Source organism: Plecotus auritus (assembly GCF_963455305.1).
Source record: "Plecotus auritus genome assembly, chromosome: 7".
NCBI lineage: Eukaryota > Metazoa > Chordata > Mammalia > Chiroptera > Vespertilionidae > Plecotus > Plecotus auritus.
Window position 1 is genome coordinate 139,645,589 of NC_137774.1, and position 19,990 is coordinate 139,665,578.

At 40.7% G+C, this 19,990-nt stretch overlaps 1 pseudogene across 1 annotated transcript; it reads left to right on the plus strand.

Moving 5' to 3' along the window:
• The first annotated feature begins 3,190 nt into the window (after window positions 1-3,190).
• On the plus strand, window positions 3,191-19,976 carry LOC308254603 (ferritin light chain-like; annotated as a pseudogene). Its single transcript has 3 exons — window positions 3,191-3,292; window positions 14,846-14,910; window positions 19,326-19,976. The product of its transcript is annotated as a ferritin light chain-like (transcript).
• The last annotated feature ends 14 nt before the right edge of the window (window positions 19,977-19,990 follow it).

Genomic DNA, 19,990 nt, shown 5'->3' on the forward strand with positions numbered 1-19,990 from the left:
ATTGATTGGCTGCTTCCTGCACTCCCCTACTGGGGATTGAGCCCGAAACCTGGGCATATGCCCTTGATCAGAATCGAACCCAGGACCCTTCAGTCCACAGGCTGACACTCTATCCACTGAGCCAAACCAGCTAGGGCTAAAGGAGTAAGTTTTTATGTAATACTAAGGACCTTGCCCTGACCGGTTTGGCTCAGTGGATAGAGCGTCGACCTGCGGACTGAGGGGTCCCAGGTTCGATTCCGGTCAGGGGCATGTGCCTTGGTTGCAGGCGCATCCCCAGTATGTGCAGGAGGCAGCTGATCATTGTTTCTCTCTCATCAATGTTTCTGACTCTCCAGCCGTGGGCAAACTACGGCCCGCGGGCCGGATCCGGCTGTTCTATCCGGTTCTCTTGCTCTCCCCTCCGCTCCTTCACTTTGAATTTATATTAGTTCACACAAACACTTTTGTTCTGGCCCTCTGGTCCAGTTTAAGAACCCATTGTGGCCCTCGAGTCAAAAAGTTTGCCCACCCCTGCATCTCTCTCTCTTCCTCTCTGTAAAAATCAATAAAATATATTTTAAAAAAATACTAAGGACCACTAATAACATTCCTCAGAAGTTATTAAGGGTAACTCATCTTTGTTCTTCATAAACCAGAGTGTAGGCCTTCAAGTTTACACAGGAATCGATTCAGCATTGTACTGAGAAGTTGAGTTGCCAGCACATTTGCTTAGTTCCCATTGTGTAAATACCCAGATAGTTGGAATTCCTTGTTGTCAAGCTCAAAAGGCTTGTTAAAGGTGCATTATCAATGCTGACTCAGGTTGGTCTTTAAGTATTAGGTTGCCTTAATCTTTTTTTTAAAAATCTCAATTTTTGTTAGTTTAGCTTCATTATTATCCATTTGGTGTTAAGTTTTGCTAATCACGTAGTTTTTACAATGCTTATTTGCATCAATAGGATTTTTCAGCCATAATTTTCAAGGAGCCAGACTTTAAGATGTGCATGGTTTGATATCCCAATCCAAACCAAACTGGAGTTTGGTTTACTGCTGTATCTACAGCAGCTAGCACAGTCTGACACACAGTGGATGGTTGATAAACCTGTTGAATACATGAATGGAAGGCCTCCGGACACAAGGGCTTTGAGAGCTATTTAGGGTGCAAAACCTGGTAATGAATTGGATGTTGGAGGGAGTAAAGGATGTGCACGGGTTGCCAAGAGGAAAACAGCAGGCTGTTTTCTACATGAGTGTTTTATTCATGTGGGTGGGGCTCCCTTGACCCAGCCTTCATAATATAAAACCTTCTCACTGTGAGGAAAATTCCAACATTTAGAAGCAAGCGTTAGGAAGAAAAATAGATCTGACCCCACCCCAGTTTTTTTTTAATTTAAGGAAGCAAAGCGTTTCTCTGAGACCTCTGCTCTTCAGTATTCCATGGGATTAAGACAGAGTCATTTCCTGGTAAAGAGCATCTCAGAGTGGGTTGTTCGTAGGGCATGTCCTTAGAAATCGAGTGTCAATCAGAGCCACAGACTCTTTGCCCTTTCCCCACTTCCTGGATTAAAAGTAATAATGAACTGAATCTAGGACTTAAATTGATCTGGTCCTGCTCTACAAGTTACTAAGAGTTATGACGCCACATACTTCCCTTATTCTTGGAGACTGGTCTTAGCCATCCACAGATTTTAAAACTTGAAGAAAAGGAAGTAACACTCCTCCTGGTCTGTTGAACTCCTAGGCCATACCGTCCAATTGCCTCCACCCCAGCCCCTCAGAAAAAAAAAGACAGACTTTCAAAGCTGGCAAAATAACAACGTTTGCATTTTTCAATGGAAACAAAAACAAACATTTACAAACCTTTCTCCACTTCTTGGCCTAACTCCAGGCAATGATTTAATAAGAAAATATTTACCCTCTGTCCTCTTTCTTTTTTATTTTTATAATAAACCACTCTACACCACTTTTCTCTCAATTAAATTGTATATTTTATACAATATAACAGTAAATTAAACATATATACTACATATATATGATTTAGGCCCTTTTTTAAAAAGCTAGTTTATAGATTAATAAAACCCAGAAATTTAGAAGTTACTTATTCATAATTTTAAAGAACTTATTAGCAGGCTTTGGTAGAATTTTAAAATAGCGTTCCCTCCTCTTGTTTGGAATATACGTTGAATAATTATAATGAAATACTACATAAAAATAATTTCTATTTGTTTTCTACTTATTTCTAAAATTAAATAGAACCAATTTTTATATTTCTATTTTGAAAAGGTAGATTTTTATTAGCATGGGGCTCCAGTTATTTTTAATATTCATGTAACTATCTCAAAACTTAAATGCCTGTATCTTGTCTTCAGTCTAAAGGCTTAAACTAGACTACAAACAAGGCAAAGGTTACAGCATGAAAGTAAATATTTAGATTGCCTCTTAAAATAACTTCCCCAGCTGCAATATTCCCACAATAGTGTTTCTAAAACCAGTTCTGGGGGGTGAAAAGCATAACTGGGTGGTTTGTTTTAATTTAAGAACCCTGGCCCCCAATATTTACTGTTGAATAAGTAGTTTCTTATTCTCTAATTCAATGTTTATATCTAAAGGGTCATTCTCTCAATGTCTCTGAAAGTGCTCTCCCATAATGTACTCCTAATTTCATTTCTATTTTCATAATATGTTCCCCAAGTATAGACTCCATTTTCTTCAGAGTCTTTTTACCTAGAAGATCCACAAATGATTTACTGGAGCACTCCTTCCTCCACGACAAGCCAAAACATCTCTTTAATTTCCCACCAGTTTTTTTGGACACCAAGGCTTGGAGTAGAGAGGCCAGCAGCAGGCTTAGGTACAAAGGTACACAGAAAACACAGGTCTGAAACAAGTCTTGTCTTTCGTTGCTTAACATTCTTTTTCTGGCTTACTGCTCTTAACTAATTTGGCCAGCCCAGAAGAGCAGTCCAACAGAAACTTCTGTTGACCTAAGTACACCCCACTATCATAAAAACCCCATCAGATTATATTATTTCATATTACTTTTGCTTCTGAAGAAAATTTAGTTCAGATTATTCTGGAGTCCATATATATATCCTCCTATATAATAAAAGCCTAATATGCAAATTGTCCCCTCCGGTGGGCAGTCTTTCAACTGGGAATTCAACTGCTCGCTATGATGTGCCCTGACCACCAGGAGGCGGTGTGAATCATGGCGGGTGTCGGCAATGCAGCGCTGGCAACAGGCAGCAGTGGAGGCGCTGCCTGCCCCAATGGGCCCAGAGGAGAGCGGGACCGCGGGATGGTGAAGCAGGTGAGTGGGCAGCGCCAGGTCAAGGTGGGTGTGAATGGGGGCCCAATAGCCCTGCCAATTGCCCCGCAAACAGAGACCAGATCAGCTGCAGCAGCCACCGTCCAGCTCCCTGGTGCTGAGGGAGCCAGGCGAGGGGCCCAGCTCCCATTGATCTCCCCGTAGGTGGAATGGTGGAGCAGGTGAGGGGGTGGCACCAGACCAAGGTGGGGTGCCAGGCGGGGCTGTGGGGCTGCAAGGCTGTGGGGCTGCGAGGCTGGGGCTGCAAGCTGGGGCCCGATCTCTGCAGGCCACCCCGAGGAACCCCACCTGTGCATGAATTCGTGCACTGGGCCTCTAGTATATTTAATTTTTTAAAAGTTGTTTTAATTAATTTTAGAGAGAGAGGAAAGGAGGAGTGAGAGATAGAAACATTGATCAGCTGCCTTCTGCAGGCCTCCTACTGGGGATTGAGCCGGAAACCCAGGCATGTGTCCTGACCAGTAATTGAACCAACAACCTTTTGGCAGATGGCCGACAGTCAACCACATGAGCCCCACCGGCAGGGCTGGAATCTATATTTATAAGCCTTCTGATTAATAAAGAAATGGATTTAGTCAAATTCAAAATTAAACCAAATGCAGAATATATAAAGAACTCTTACACCCTGGCCAGTGTGGCTCAGTTGGTTAGAGCATTGTCTTGTACACCAAAAAGTGGCAGTTTAGATTCCCATTTAGGGGGATGTGTGGGAGTCAAGAGATGGTTGATTCTGTCTCTCAAAGGACTTGAATAGACATTTCCGCACAGAAGATATACACATGACCAATAAGTACATGAAACGATGCTCAACATCACTAATCATTAGGGAAACACAAATCAAAATTATAATGAGATATCACTTCACTCTTATTAGGGTGACTCTTGTAAAAAAGACAGAGAAATGCCCTAGCTGGTTTGGCTCAGTGGATAGAGCCTGCGGACTGAAGGGTCCTGGGTTTGATTCTGGTCAAGGGCACATGCTCGAGTTGCAGGCTCGATCCCCAGTGTGGGGGGTGCAGGAGGCAGCCGATCAATGATTCTCTCTCATCATTGATGTTTCTATCACTCTCTCCTTCTCCCTTCCTCTCTAAAATAAATAAAAATATTTTTTTAAAAAGACAGAGAAAGAAAATAACAAGTATTGGAGAAATTGAAACCCTCATGAATTGCTGCTGGTGGGAATGTAAAATGGTGCAGCCACTGTTGAAAACAGTTTGTGGTTCCTCAAGAAGTTAAACAGAATTACCATGTGATCCAGAAATTTCACTCCTTGGTATGTACCCCAAACAATTCAAAGTGGGGACTCAAACAGATACTAATATTCATAGTGTTACCACCATTGGGGTTCTTGGGTTCCCCAATATAAAAATCAAGAGGAAACCCCAGAGAAAATTTCAGACAGATTTTATTAAGCTTATGCTCAAGCACAAGGGAAGCAGCACAGAGGAAAGGAAGGTCCTCTGAACTGATTCAGGAGCTGGCTCTGCTTGGCTGTTTTTATTTATTTAAAAAATTTTTATTGATTGATGAGAGAGAGAGAGATTTGTTGTTCTACTTAAGTATGCATTTATTGATTGCATGGGATTGAACCCAAAACCTTGGCATATTGGAACCATACCCTTAACCAACTGAGCTATCCAATCAGAGCATCCTGGCTGCTTTTATAAGCTGGGGACAAGGCAGGCATTTTGGAAAAGGTGGGCATTTAGAATTTTCCATGTCAGGGTTGAGCTACTTTCTCCTTCTGTCAGTTGCTTAGGAACTATTGGTTTTGACATCTGCAAAAAAGTAAGCAGTTAGAAGGGAGATAAGAAAAGTTACTTCTGCACTCTCGGGCCAGGAGTGGAGGAGTGGTGACGCTCTTGTGGTTAGCTTATCTGGTGTTTCTTCTGATCATCTGGCATCCGTGGGTTCCTGGGTCAAGGTCCCTATGTGGTATCAACAGCATCATTATCCACAATAGCCAACTTGAATGGTATTCACAACAACCCAAGTGTCCATCAATAGATTAATGAATAAGCAAAATATAATATGTATATATAATATAATATTATTTAGCCATAAAAAAGAAGGCAATACTGACACATGCTACAACATGGATGAATCTTGAAAACATTATGCTAAGTGAAATAAGCCAGACACAAAAGGACAAATATTGTATGATTCCGCTTATATGAGGTATATAGAATTCATATATATGAGACAGAAAGTAGAATAGAAGTTACCAGGGATCATGGGGGAATGAGAATGAGGAATTATAGTTTAATGGGTACGAAGCCTCTGTTTTGGATAATGAAAAAATTCTGAAAATGGATAGTTGTGATGTACAACATTGTGAACATGCCAATGAATTGTACACTTAAGATGGTTAAAATGGTAAATTTTATGTATATTTACCACACAAAAATAAATATATGAATACAGACAAGATCTGGGAATCTTCTCTCTGATATGTTAATACAGTTCAAATGTGATAGACCCATTCTCAAGTTGATTCTTGACACCAGGGCATGGACACAGGTGGTCATCTCAATGTCAGGTCTTTTAATTCATCCAAGTGAGAAGGTGAAATTTCTTGACCAATTTGACTGGTAGGTAAAAATGTGAAACCCAATTTGCAATCTGTTGTGTTTTTTTAAGAGACATAAAGGTGCTATAACTGAGGAACCAACAAAGGAAGGGATAGGAAAGATGCCAGTTATCTACTTTGTAGTCACCAATTCTTCAAAATTATGTTAAAACTAAGGGCAAATTTTTAAAATACATTTTTTATTGATTTTGAGAGAGAGAGGAATGGTGGGGAGAGAGTTCCTACTGGGGATCAAGCCCACACTGGGTATGTGCACTGACCAGGAATTGACCCTTAACCTTTCAGTGCACAGGATGACACCCAACCAACTGAGCACACGGGCCAGAGCTGAGGGTAATTTTTTTTTAAGGGTAATTGTTTTAACTTCAAGTTTTTCTTATTACAAAACAGACACATATTGAATGTGGAAAAATTGGGAATTGTTGAAAAACATAAAGAAGAAAATGAAAATAATACATAGTGTCACCAACCCAGAGAAAACAACTGTTACAACTGCTAACATTTTGCTGGATTTCCTTAAATTATTTTTTCTGTGGTGTGCACAAAACATGTGTGTGTGTATATCTAATACATATTATATATATATATATATATATATATATATATATATATATATATATAATGTATAATTGTATATAGATCATACTGTATCTATAACTATGCTTCCTTCTTTTTTCATCCAATATTATTTTATGAGCATTTTACCTATTGAATTCACCTTCTTCAAAGAACTTTATTTTTAATCACTGTATAACATTCCATCATACAGGTATGCTGTAAGTTATTTAAATTTTCTGTTGTCAAACCTTGGCCAGGTATCTCAGTTAGTTACAGCATTGTCCTGATATGCCAAGAATTCAGGTTCGATTCCCAGTCAGGGCACATATAAGAAGCAACCAATGAATGCATATATAAGTGGAACAACAAATCTTTCTCTCTCTCTCTCTCTCTTCTTTATCTTTCTGACTCCAGCATTCTATAAATTTATGGAACCAGGACAATAATGAGTTGTGCCCTCTGCAGCTCTGACTATAAATGGTGCAGTAGAAGAAGGGTGAAGATGTGAAGGGGGAAGAGTTAAATAAGCTGGGCATTCAGTGGGGAGGCATCCAGGCCATAAGAGCTTCCATGCAAATCCTATTAAGAGTAATGCCCTGTAGGTAGAAATGAGCATTGCTTGTGTAGGAATCTTGAGGATCTACCTCTGGGCCCCAGCTTCCTCAATTGTAAAATTGGATACGAATTGCATTCAAATCATAGAGTTGATGTTGGTTGGGATTCCTCCCCATCTACTCACCTCACTTCTCCACTCTGACCCAGGAAGCTGATCTGGGTAGGCTACATCAACAGGCTCCTTATCTCTGCCTTCTGTTGGGTTCAGACAATGGGAGGTACCAGCAGGATATGGAAAGAGGAGGAGAAGAAGGAGGTTGGAATATTTGTTCTCTGGATTTCTTCCCTGGGTATCCCATGGGCTAGACATAAATACAAATTCCTGGCCCCCACTCCAAACTGGTGAAAAAAATCCCAGGGAGGGAACTAAGAATTTAAATTAATTACAGCATCAAACTCATGGGCACGGACAACAGTGTGGTGATTGCTGGGGGGGAGGAGCAGTGGGGGTAGGTGGAGGGGGACATAGGAGGGATAAATGGCACACCGGAGACTTGACTTGAGCACACAATGCAGTATACAGATGATGTGTTGTGGAATTGTGCACCTGAAACCTGTATCATTTTGTTGCCCAGTATCACCACAATAAATCCAATAAAAAGGGGAAAAAAATAGCATCCCAGGTGTTTCTGATAACCAGGTCAACCACTTAAAGGCTGTGGGCTTCAGGGAAAAGGAAAGAAAAAGAATCCTTTTCTGACACATCACCATTGCTTTGTTTTGCCTGTTTTGGAGCTTTATATAAATGGGATTGTCTAGTATCTACCCTTGTCTGGCTTTTATTCAATAATCTGTCACATTTTGCAGGTAGGACTGGTTCATTCTTTCTTATTGCACTGTAGCATTCTATGACTATACTGCAAAATAGGAAATGGCTGGTGTTTTTCCCACATTACTAACAAACAGCATTTTCCTCACCTGTCCATATCCTTCAGCCTCCCACCCTAGCACAAGCAAAAATAATTCATTGATGTAAATAAAACATAAAATAAAAGCACATTTTATGCCAAAAACCGGTTTGGCTCAGTGGATAGAGCGTCGGCCTGCGGACTGAAAGGTCCCAGGTTCGATTCCGGTCAAGGGCATGTACCTTGGTTGCGGGCACATCCCCAGTGGGAGGTGTGCAGGAGGCAGCTGATCGATGTTTCTCTCTCATCGATGTTTCTAGCTCTCTATCCCTCTTCCTTCCTCTCTGTAAAATATCAATAAAAATATATTTAAAAAAAAATAAAATAAAAGCACATTTTATGAATAATTTGTGAATGTTTGCTATGATACTGTGGGCTAAGATACAGTTCTAAGTGTTTTACATGTTTTAGCTCACTTAACCTTCACAAAAACCTTAGGAGGAAGATGATATTATTATTCCCATTATCTAATAAGGAACCTAAGGCACAAAGAGGTGAAGTAACTTGTCTAAGCTTACACAGCTAGTAAGTGGCATGGTCAGGATTTGGACCCAGGCAGTCTGGTTCCAGAGCCAGCACTCCTCACCACTCCACTCCACAGCTTCTAACCAAGTTCAGGGCATATGGCACACCAGTGACTGCTATGAAAGAAAAGCATGGCTAGGTCTCATGAGTAGGAGAAGCAAAGCATCTGCTTTGCACATGGGAGAGGCTCATGCATGTTCAACTTACATCACAAAAGAGGGATGGGAAGACCAGGTAGGTGGCCATTCCAGCCTGGATGTGAGCTGCTGAGGACTTGAATGTCACAAAGATGAAGAGGAATTACTGTAGTCCAGTCATTCAGCACCAATTTCTCATCACGAGAATAGAAGAAAATCAAGGAGCAACCTGGAGGGAAACAGTGATACTATAAAAGTGACTCATGAGGAATTATTGACATACGGCATGTTGACATCAGACACCTACAATAACATTCTTGCTGTATGTAATCTCTCCATATTCTGATTTTAATCCCAAGGGTTTCTAAGAAAACCCTGGATATCACCACTGATTATATGAAAAGCAGCAGACCATTTCCACCACCCTGATGCCTCTGGGGGGCTGAATCACATGGCAGGCACCTTCCAAATACTCGTTAGGGTAGTTCTGCATAGCTCTGTCCCACAGTTTAACTTGGGTTTGCCCTTCAGCAATAACAATCCCCAGAGTACCCTTGACTATTAACAACATTGGCAGGCTTCCTGATCACACACAAGATTTAAATTGGGCAGGGCTGCTGTTTTTCACACGTTACTAACAGTATTTTCCTCACCTGTCACACAGCCTTTCCTGCCCTATGCACGAAGAGACTTCATAGGCATGAATACAGCGTTAGGATAAAAGCATTTAAGCAGGTATAAATAATCTTCAGGTTCATGTTTTTATAGATTTTCTGTCTGGGGACTGCTCATAGAGAGACAGGGGAAGAAAATGGTTATAACCTGCCATCTTAGCTGGGGGGTTTGGTTAAAAGTCACAAACACACAATCTTGGGTTTCAAATATGAGTCATTAAAACAACAGAAGACTCTTGTCTTAGCCATAATTTTGTAAATGTTTTCCAAAGACCACTAGCACAATAGGCAGTTCTCAATTTCTGAAAGGATTGTGTTTCTAAATGTACATTGTTTTAAACTGGAAACGTACTTTTCTTAAAACATACATATGATTGTTAAAAATTGAAGTATTACAGGAGCATCGTCCATTTCTCCACTAGGAAGGACGCTGGTGTTGAGGAGAATATAGCTACCATGTCTTCCAGAGCTTTGACAAAACTGATGCGCGTCTTTCTGACCAAGCGTCTGCCATTTCATATTGTTGGAGCCATCATTGTATCCCGGGGGTTGCAGCTTTCTATAAGTTTGCTGTGGCTGCACCAAGAAAGAAGGCATCCTTAGATTTCCTCAGAAATTATGATTCCATGAAAGATTTTCAGGAGATGAGGGAGGCTGGTATCTTTCAGAGTGCAAGGTGATCTTGAAATGTAAATAATTTTTTTTTAATATATTTTATTGATTTTTTACAGAGAGGAAGGGAGAGGGATAGAGAGTTAGAAACATTGATGAGAGAGAAACATCAATCAGCTGCCTCCTGCACACCTCCTACTGGGGATGTGCCCACAACCAAGGTACATGCCCTTGACCGGAATCGAACCCGGGACCCTTCAGTCCGCAGGCCGACGCTCTATCCACTGAGCCAAACCGGTTTCGGCTAAATAATTTTTTTAAAAAAGAAATATAAAGAACTTCTTTGGATTGAATTTCAATAGTTTTTCTCTCTTTTTAAAGAAAATTATTGATTGATTTTTGAGAGAGAATCAGAGAGAGGGAGGGAGGGAGAGAGAGAGAGAGAGAGAGAGAGATAGAGAGAGAGAAAGATTATTCTACTTATTGATGCATTCATTGGTTGCTTCTTGTATGTGCCCTGACCGGAAATGGAACCTGAAACCTTGGAGTATCTGGAATAGTTTCTCCTGATAAACAATTAAGAAATACTGTGAAAAAAATTTGAGATATTACATATGTACAGAAAAAGGCACTAATTTTAAGTGTTTGGCTTGATGAATACCCGAGTAATCCACCAGATCAAGGTAAAGCACCCAGAGCCTCCTTCATGCCCCTTCTTAGCCAATAACTATCTCAGAATTCTCCCACCACTTACTAGATTTTTAAAACAACTTAAAAAATTTTTTTTTATTTCAGAGAGGAAGGAAGAGGAAGAGTCAGAAACATCAATGATGAGAGAGGATCATTGATTGGCTGCCTCCTGCACGCCTCCTACTGGGGATCAAGCGCGCAAACTGGGCATGTGCCCTTGACCGGAATCAAACCTGGGACACTTAAGTCCACAAGCCAACACTCTATCCACTGAGCCAAACCAGCTAGGGCATAAAACAAGTTTTTAATTGGTACAGAACAGACATATTTATGTGCATAAAGTGAACTAAAATAATAATAAAAATAAGTGAACTAATCTCAAGGGTAGAGTGAAATATTTAAATATGTATATGCTCATATAACTACTATCCAGCGCAGTAAATGAAACATTTTCATACCCCAGAAGACTACCTCATACCCCTTCCCTGTTAATAATTGGCTTTCTCAAAATAACAACTATTCTTAGATCACCATCACCTAATTTTGCCTTGGGGCTTTATATAAATGGATTTATGCAGTGTGTACTTGTATCTGGCTTTGTTCAGCACTGTGTTATGCTTTGTGTTAACAGCGGTTCTCTTTTCCCCCCTCTGTAGTATTTATGACTTAACCACAATTTAGTTCTCATTTCTACTATTCTGTTGATGGACATCTGGTTTATCACCAATTTGGGGCTATTATGACTAAAACTGCTAGAATGGTCTTTTACAAACAGTAACATTTGTACTCATTTCAGTAAGAGGTGCAGATGTATACAAGCATATACTAGTAACAGGAAGATTTGACCTAATCTGGAAAGACCAGGAAATTATTGTATTGCATTGCTTTTGGGTGGTATTTTCTGAATCTCAACCATAGGGACCAGGAACTCATTTCCTACGTCTAGGATGTTAGTGGGACCCTTCCTGCCTGTTTTCTTAGTCCTGGAAGTATTAAGGTTAAGGATATTCTGGCTTTGGCTGCCATTTGTATATCTGGCCTGTTCATAACTGAATAAGATAAATCCCTGACTATATTCACAATGAGGACAACTACTGTTCTGTAGGTGGTATTTGTTTTCTTTCTGGCTGTCAGCATCCAAATCCCTTCATACCTTTGGGGACTCCCCAAGTGATTAATCTGGGAAGTGACCTGGGTTCCATCAGTCCACTTCCCACTGACTCACCTGAATCTGAGTCACGAGGGCACCAGCATCATAGGATGGGAGGGCTGGTGGAGCATTTGGTACAGAAGGCAGCAAGAGAGCTGTCCTCACCAGCTGGGATTGCAGGTGTGATTATGGACATTGTCCCTGCTGCCAAGCCTCCAGCTCAGTTCTCCAGCCCTCCCAGCAATTCTGTAAGCTAGATAGTAGATGGCAATAAATTCTTCTTCTCCTTAATCACACAGCTTAGGTTTCTGTGACTTATAATTAAGAATCCTGCCCTAACCGGTTTGGCTCAGTGGATAGAGCATCGGCCTGCGGACTGAAGGGTCCCAGGTTCGATTCCGGTCAAGGGCATGTACCTTGGTTGCGGGCACATCCCCAGTAGGGGGTGTGCAGGAGGCAGCTGATCGATGTCTCTCTCTCATCGATGTTTCTAACTCTCTATCCTTCTCCCTTCCTCTCTGTAAAAAATCAATAAAATATATTAAAAAAAAAAAAAAAAAAGAATCCTGACTGCTAAATCCTCCTAGCAAAGTTCCCTACAAAATGATGATTACAAATATTTATTGTTTTAATGGTAACACAAAAATATTTTGTTTTGTGTAAAAAAGAGCAACCTTGTATATTACTTACAAATCTTACTGTCTTAGTAATTGCCTATTATGGGTCTAACATCTTGCAATAACTTTAGTTCCTCCAAAGCAAGTAAATGGTAGGGTTATCCATTAAACAAATTACTTTACAGGGCAAACAGAATTAAGTCTTTAACTGCATACCTGCAGGTAGAATGCACGATAAGCTCTTTATATCTGGGGACCTTTCCCCCCTCTTTATAAAGAAGAAAGTAAGGTGCCAGATCCATGTCCTGTTAATTGGAAAATGCTGTCCATTCCCAAGCCTTCTCTTCTCCTTCCTCCTTTCACATTAGCATGGGACCTTGCGGATCAGCAAATCAATCAGTTGAAATGGAAATGGAAATGGAATTTGAGTATTTCAATGCCAGTGTGTAGCCAATAGACTGTGCCAGAATATAGTACAGATCACCAAAGAAGCCTGATTATATAATAAATACTCATTAACAGCTCGAGTTATTAATAATGAACTGTACTTTAACATCAGAACAAAGAATGTGGAACTAAATGTAAGGATTTTAATAGAGTTTTATGGTTGACAGTATGATTTCAGATACTTTTATCTCACTTGCTCCCATTGCTCAGGGCAGTTAAGTGAGGCCACACAGCTTGATCCCAGACCTAACTCCCATTCCTTGGTTTTTCCGCCATACAATATGAACATCTGTAACTTTAAAACAATAATATAACTAAATTGCATTAAATTGAAATAAGTAGAAAACACAAACTCTAAATTTAGGAATATCACATGATCTAGTTTTATTATTTAATTAAAACACAAAACACAGCATATATAATTTTAAAATATTTTGTTAATACCAAAACTCATTCTTTATTTAATACTAGAGGCCCAATGCAGGAAATTTGTGCAAGAGTAGGCCTTCCTTCCCCCGGCTGCCGGCACCGGCTTCCCTCCTGCACCCAGGACCCGGGCTTCCCTCACAGCCCCGGCTTCATCCAGAAGTTCATCCAGAAGGACGTCCGGTCTAATTAGCACATTACGCTTTTATTATTATAGATGCTTGTGTAAATACAGGGTGGGGGAAAAGGTTTACAGTTGTATGGAAAAGTAAATAATACAAGAAGAGCTCAGTGCTACAGATTGAGAAGTCATTCATGAAAGGAAGTCAATCAATGTGGTGAAGTTCATTGTCTTAAGAAATTGCCACAGTCAGCCGAAACCGGTTTGGCTCAGTGGATAGAGCGTCGGCCTGCGGACTGAAGGGTCCCGGGTTCGATTCCGGTCAAGGGCATGTACCTTGGTTGCGGGCACATCCCCAGTGGGAGGTGTGCAGGAGGCAGCTGATCGATGTTTCTCTCTCATCGATGTTTCTAACTCTCTATCTCTCTCCCTTCCTCTCTGTAAAAAATCAATAAAATATATTTAAAAAAAAAAAAAAAAAAAAAAAGAAATTGCCACAGTCACCCACCATCCTGATCAGTAAATAGCCATCACCATCGAGGCAAGATCTTCCACCAGCAAAAAGATTACAACTTATTGAAATCTGAGAGGACGGTCCTTAATGCCATTTACTTACTACTGGTCCATCATTACCCGGGACTGGGCGTGTGAACATGCTTCCAAGGACTCTCTCGGCGGGATTACAGAGCTTCGCTGATGATGACGCAAATGCAAGTCTTAACTCAGAGTACGCAGGAAATTGTCAAGGGTAATTTGTTTTCTGGTCATGTTAAATTTAATACTTGGAATTTGATAATGTACACATAAAAAACACAAATTTCAATTATAAAAAAGTAATATAAGAATAAACTGTTTCGCCGAAACCGGTTTGGCTCAGTGGATAGAGCGTCGGCCTGCGGACTGAAGGGTCCCGGGTTTGATTCCGGTCAAGGGCATGTACCTTGGTTGCGGGCACATCCCCAGTGGGGGACGTGCAGGAGGCGGCTGATCGATGTTTCTCTCCCATTGATGTTTCTGACTCTCTATCCCTCTCCCTTCCTCTCTGTAAAAAATCAATAAAATATATTTAAAAAAAAAAAAAAGAATAAACTGTTTCACATACTCACAACTGTAAACCTACTTTTGCTCCACCCTGTATATAATTAAGACGAGAATGGAAGGATATGTTTCAAAATATTAATAGTGACTACCTCTGCAGGGGGTAGGATTATGGGCAATTTTATTTGTGTGTATTTGGAAGAGTATAAGCTTATCTCCATTTTCTAAATTTTCTACAATAAATGCATTACCTATATACTTTCTGAAAAAGCCTTTTGTCATTGTTATTAGTTATTTTGATATTCTACCTTTAGTCAACTCATTATTGAACTCAATGAAAGTATATTTGAATATCCAACCACCACTTATTGAGCAATTGGTATTTTCCGTACATTATTGCATTTAATTTTCACAACACTTTCATCAGGCAGTATTATCATCCCCAGATAAGGAAGCAGATGATGAAGAGGTTCATTTGTCAAAAATCATACAGTAAGAGATGTTGGTTGTGAGCTCAAAGGCCCACATTCTCCTTCTGCTGGGCTGATCAATCCTTCCTACCTTTGACTGTCCCCATATTCTCTATTACAGGAGTTGCTCTGTCACAGGCTGGTGCAGCCTCTCAGATACCCTTCTTTAAAAACACATCTAAAGTATTAAAGTTGGTAATTTTTAAATGATTATATGTATCATAAAGACTAGAAAGAGCCCTAGCTGGTTTGGCTCAGTGGATAGCCTTGGCCAGCAGTTTTAAGGGTCCCAGGTTCAATTTCAGTCAAGGGCACGTACCTTGTTTGCAGGCTTGATCCCTGGCTCTGGTCGAGGCACGTGCAGGAGGCAACCAATCAATGTCTCTCTCTGACTCTCGCTCTTCCTCCCATTCTCTCTAAAAATCAATGGGAAAATATCCTTGAGTGAGGATTAACAAAACAAAACAAACAACAGAAAGACTAGAAGGATATGCTCCCAACAGTATATATCGCCAGGGAGTGGAACTGATAGTGGTTGGACTTTTATTTTCTAAGCTTTTATACTCACTTGTTTTTGTGGGGTTTTTTTTTCCTTTAAAACACTTTCCAATCGTTTTTTAAATAGATGAGTCAGAAAAAAATTACCAACTTTGCCTGTATTATCTTTTGACCACTGGTACATCTCATATCAGGTTTATTACACAAATCATTTCCAGAAATGCACATCAAAATGTGTACTGCATCACCAACCTCTTGTCTTCTCATTCAGATCTCCTGTTAGACTATAATCCAAGGTCTCTATCTGACGACTGACTACTGTATCTTCAATGCTACAACAACCGCTCAGTGAAAGTATTTGGCACACAACTGGCAAATGAATAAGTGAAGAACATATACTTTCCTCTTTCCCAGTTTTAGACACACTGACATATTCTCATATTAACTTTGAGATTAGAATGTATGTTAAAGTCGGGTAGAGAAAAAAAAAAATGTACAGGGAATTATCTTTGCTTCCAAATCTTCACACCTTGCCAGAGGTGGCTGTTATGGGTTGAATTGTGGTTTCAACCCCCAAAAGATATGTTTAAGTCCTAACCTCTGGTACCTCAGAATGTGATGTCATTTGGAAACAGGGACTTTACAGGTGTAATTAGTTAAGATGAGGTCATCTTACTGAGGGTGAGTCACTAATCCAATATGACTGGTGTCCTCACAGGAAGACAGCTGTGTGAACAGGATCTGGGTGATACGTATACAAGCCCAGGAATGCCAGAGATTGCCAGGAAACCACCAGAAGCCAGGAAGGATTCCTCACAGGTTTCAGAGGGAGCTTGGCCCTGCTGACATCGTAATTTCAGACTTCTAGGTTGCAAAACTGAGAGGCAATAAACTTATTGTTTTAAGCCACTCAGCTTGTGGTACTTTGTTATGGGAGCCTGTGGAAACCAACACAGTGACCTTGACTTTGAATTCTTACAAGTAATGGGGGAGGAGTAAACAGCCACCTGAATGTCATGACCTACAGGTTTTCCATGATTTCCCAGTGTACTTTATGATAATGAAAAATATTTTCAAGAACATGTCAACACAGGAATGTTAGAAAAGCACAACAGGTAACAAATTTTAATATGTCAGGTACTGATACAAAATTTTTAAGGAATCAGTGTTACAACACCGCTTTTCAAAAATTAACATTTACAATTGTAGTAAAATAAAGTTTCACAAAGTTAAATTCCCTAAACGCTTCATTTCAATATTAATCTTTTTACAGTCTACCAAAATGTATTATTTCATCTATTTTTTTTAAAGCATTGGTGCTCTTCAGTGAAATGTTAGCATGGGGCCCCGACACATAAAATAGAAAGAGATGATGTTCTAGTTAGGAGGGGGTGTGTGTGCTTCCAGAGGGGGGCTCACACTTCTCTACGTGTCACCTCTTTTTTTTTTAATATATTTTTATTGATTTCAGAGAGGAAGGGAGAGGGAGAGAGAGAGATAGAAACATCAATGATGAGAATCATTGATCGGCTGCCTCCTGCACGCCCCTGCACTGGGGACCGAACCCACGGCCCAGGCATGTGCCCTTGACCGGAATCGAACCTGGGACTCCTCAGTCCACAGGCCGACGCTCTATCCACTGAGCCAAACCTGTCAGGGCTATGTGTCACCTCTTAAAACTCTTAGGGCCCTAAGCATAGTCTGAGCACCATGGTATTAAAATAACAACTAACATTAAATAAGATTTCATTGACAAAGAAAAACTAGGAGGTTCATTCAGTAACCAACACTTTTAACCCTCTGCTTTTCCACATTTTTCTGCAGTTTCACTTTAGAAAATTCTTTGGACACCAATTATTTGATTGGCAGCTATATTGAGCAGAAATTGTATTTCTACACCTGGGAAATTACAAGATAAATGCTGCTGCATAGGATCCAATAACAAGGATTTTCAAAAAATGTTTTAAGGCAGTTCATTGTTCATACTAATAAAACATTTCTCATGAATACTAGGTGTACCAGTTATTTTTTTTTTAAATATATTTTATTGATTTTTTTACAGAGAGGACGAGAGAGGGATAGAGAGTTAGAAACATCGATGGGAGAGAGACATCGATCAGCTGCCTCTTGCACGGCCCCTACTGGGGATGTGCCCGCAACCCAGGTACATGCCCTTGACCGGAATCGAACCTGGGACCCTTGAGTCCACAGGCCGACGCTCTATCCACTGAGCCAAACCGGTTAGGGGGTTTACCAGTTATTAATGCGGATTTTTTTCAATAGATGGAGTTACACATATGTTGATATATATGCGATTTGATTTGTATGCTATTTTGTTTATTGACAGCAAGCTTCAAATCTTCATATGTCAAATTTGCTGAAGGTGTTAACATCATAGTTATTTTTACACTTAAAAATGTTAAATTTCGTGCCAAAAAAAAGAGCATTTGCGGGAAGTTTTAATTCGTTACTTTATTTTGAAGAAAAAGTTATCGTATACTTTGGGGAGCTTATGGTGAACATGCTCCATCTCAAGATACTTGTGAACGCTGGTTTAAACGCTTTAAAAGTGATGATTTCGTTGTGAAAGACAAAGAATGTCCAGGTCAACTGAAAAAGTTTGAAGACCAACAATTACAAGCATTATTGGATGAAGATGCGTGTCACACTCAAAAACAACTTGCAGAAAGATTAAACGTTGCTCAGCAAACAATTTCTGATCATTTACAAGCAATGGGAAATATTTTAAAGGAAGGAAATTGGGTGCCACATCAACTGAACTAAAGACAAATGGAAAACGGAAAAGTCATCAGTAAAATGTTGCTTCAATGGCAAGAAAGAAAGTCTTTTTTTGCATCGAATTGTGACTGGCAATGAAAAGTGGGTTTATTTTGAGAATCTCAAATGCACAAAATCATGGCTTGATCCAGACCAACCATCAACATCGACTGCAAGGCCAAATCGCTTCGGAAAGAAGACAATGCTCTGTGTTTGGTGGGATCAGGAAGGTGTGGTGTATTATGAGCTTCTAAAACCAGGTGAAACCGTTAATACTGATCGCTACTGACAACAAATAATTAATTTGAACCACACTCTGATCATGAAATGACCAGAATGTTTCAGAAGACATGGAAAAGTGATTTTGCTTCATGATGATGCACCATCACACACTTCAAAGCCAGTTAAAGACACGTTAAAAGATCTTGCCTGGGAAGTATTAACCCACCCACTGTATTCACCACCTTGCTCCTTCAGATTAACACTTGTTCCGATCGATGGTACACTTTCTAAGCAGCACTTCAAAACGTACGAAAAAGTGGGAAATTGGGTCTCTGAATGGTTTGCCTCAAAACAAGAAAAGTTCTATTGGGACAGTATCCACAAATTACCTGAAATATGGGGGAAATGTGTAGCTAGTAATGGACATTACTCTGAATAAAGCACTTTTGATGTTTCTCTTAAAATCGTGTTTTCTTTGATTACAAAATCTGCCATTATTAACTGGTACACCTAGTAAATCCCCAAAGCCAAGATAGTTCTTGGGAAGATGAAGCATCCCAATAAATAAAAGGGGGATTCTAAGTAAATGTAACATCATGGCGCCTGAGGATAAATGTCCAAGCAGCAGAGAAAATGTCAAAACAACATTCACACGGTCCTATGAGATGGGATGTGTACAGGAACAGCTGGGCTGTGGAGATGTGTGCACAGTGAGACTGATTAAAGATGGGAAGGCTGGGCAGTGCACTCGGAGGTCCCAGATCTGTCTCTTGCTTCAGCAATGTTCTGTCCCTGGAACAGACCCAGGGACGCCCCTTCTTCCAGCCTCCAACCACTCTCTTGCGTCTCATCCAGTCACCACCTCAGAACCACCTCCGGGACCAGCCAACACACCGTTTTTTTTTCTACCTTAACTCCTTATTGCTGAACAACCTTGAGCTCCCAAATTCGTCAGAATTATTCCACCGAGGTGGAGGCTGCGGTCAATCGCCTGGCCAACCTGCATCTGTGGGCCTCCTACACCTACCTCTCTCTGGGCTACTATTTCAACCGTGATGATGTGGCTCTGGAGGGTGTGGGCCACTTCTTCCGCAAGTTGGCGGAGAAGTGTGAGGGCGCTGAGCATCTCTTAAAAGTTACAAAACAATCTTCCAGAACATACAAAAGCCTTCCCAAGATGTCTGGGGCAAAACTCAGGATGCCATGGCAGCCACCCTGGCCTTGGAGAAGAGCCTGAACCAGGGACATGCCCTGGGTTCTACCCGTGCAGACCCTCAGCTGTGCGACTTCCTGGAGAACCACTTCCTGGATGAGGAGGTGAAACTGATCAAGAAGATGGGCGACACCTGACTCACCTCCGCAGGCTGGCCGCCCCCAGGCTGGGCTGGGGGAGTATCTCTTCGAAAGGCTCACCCCTCAAGCACAACTAGGAGCCTTTGGAGTGCAGAGGCCTTTCAGAGGCCCCTCTGCATCCTGCTGGTGTCTCTGGTTTTTACCTGAGCCTCTTCCCGAAACTACTAGCCATTCTTTTAACCACCCTGGAGCCCTTTCCCATGCACTGGACCAAATGAAACAATAAAGCTTTTTGCAGCAAACAAACAAAC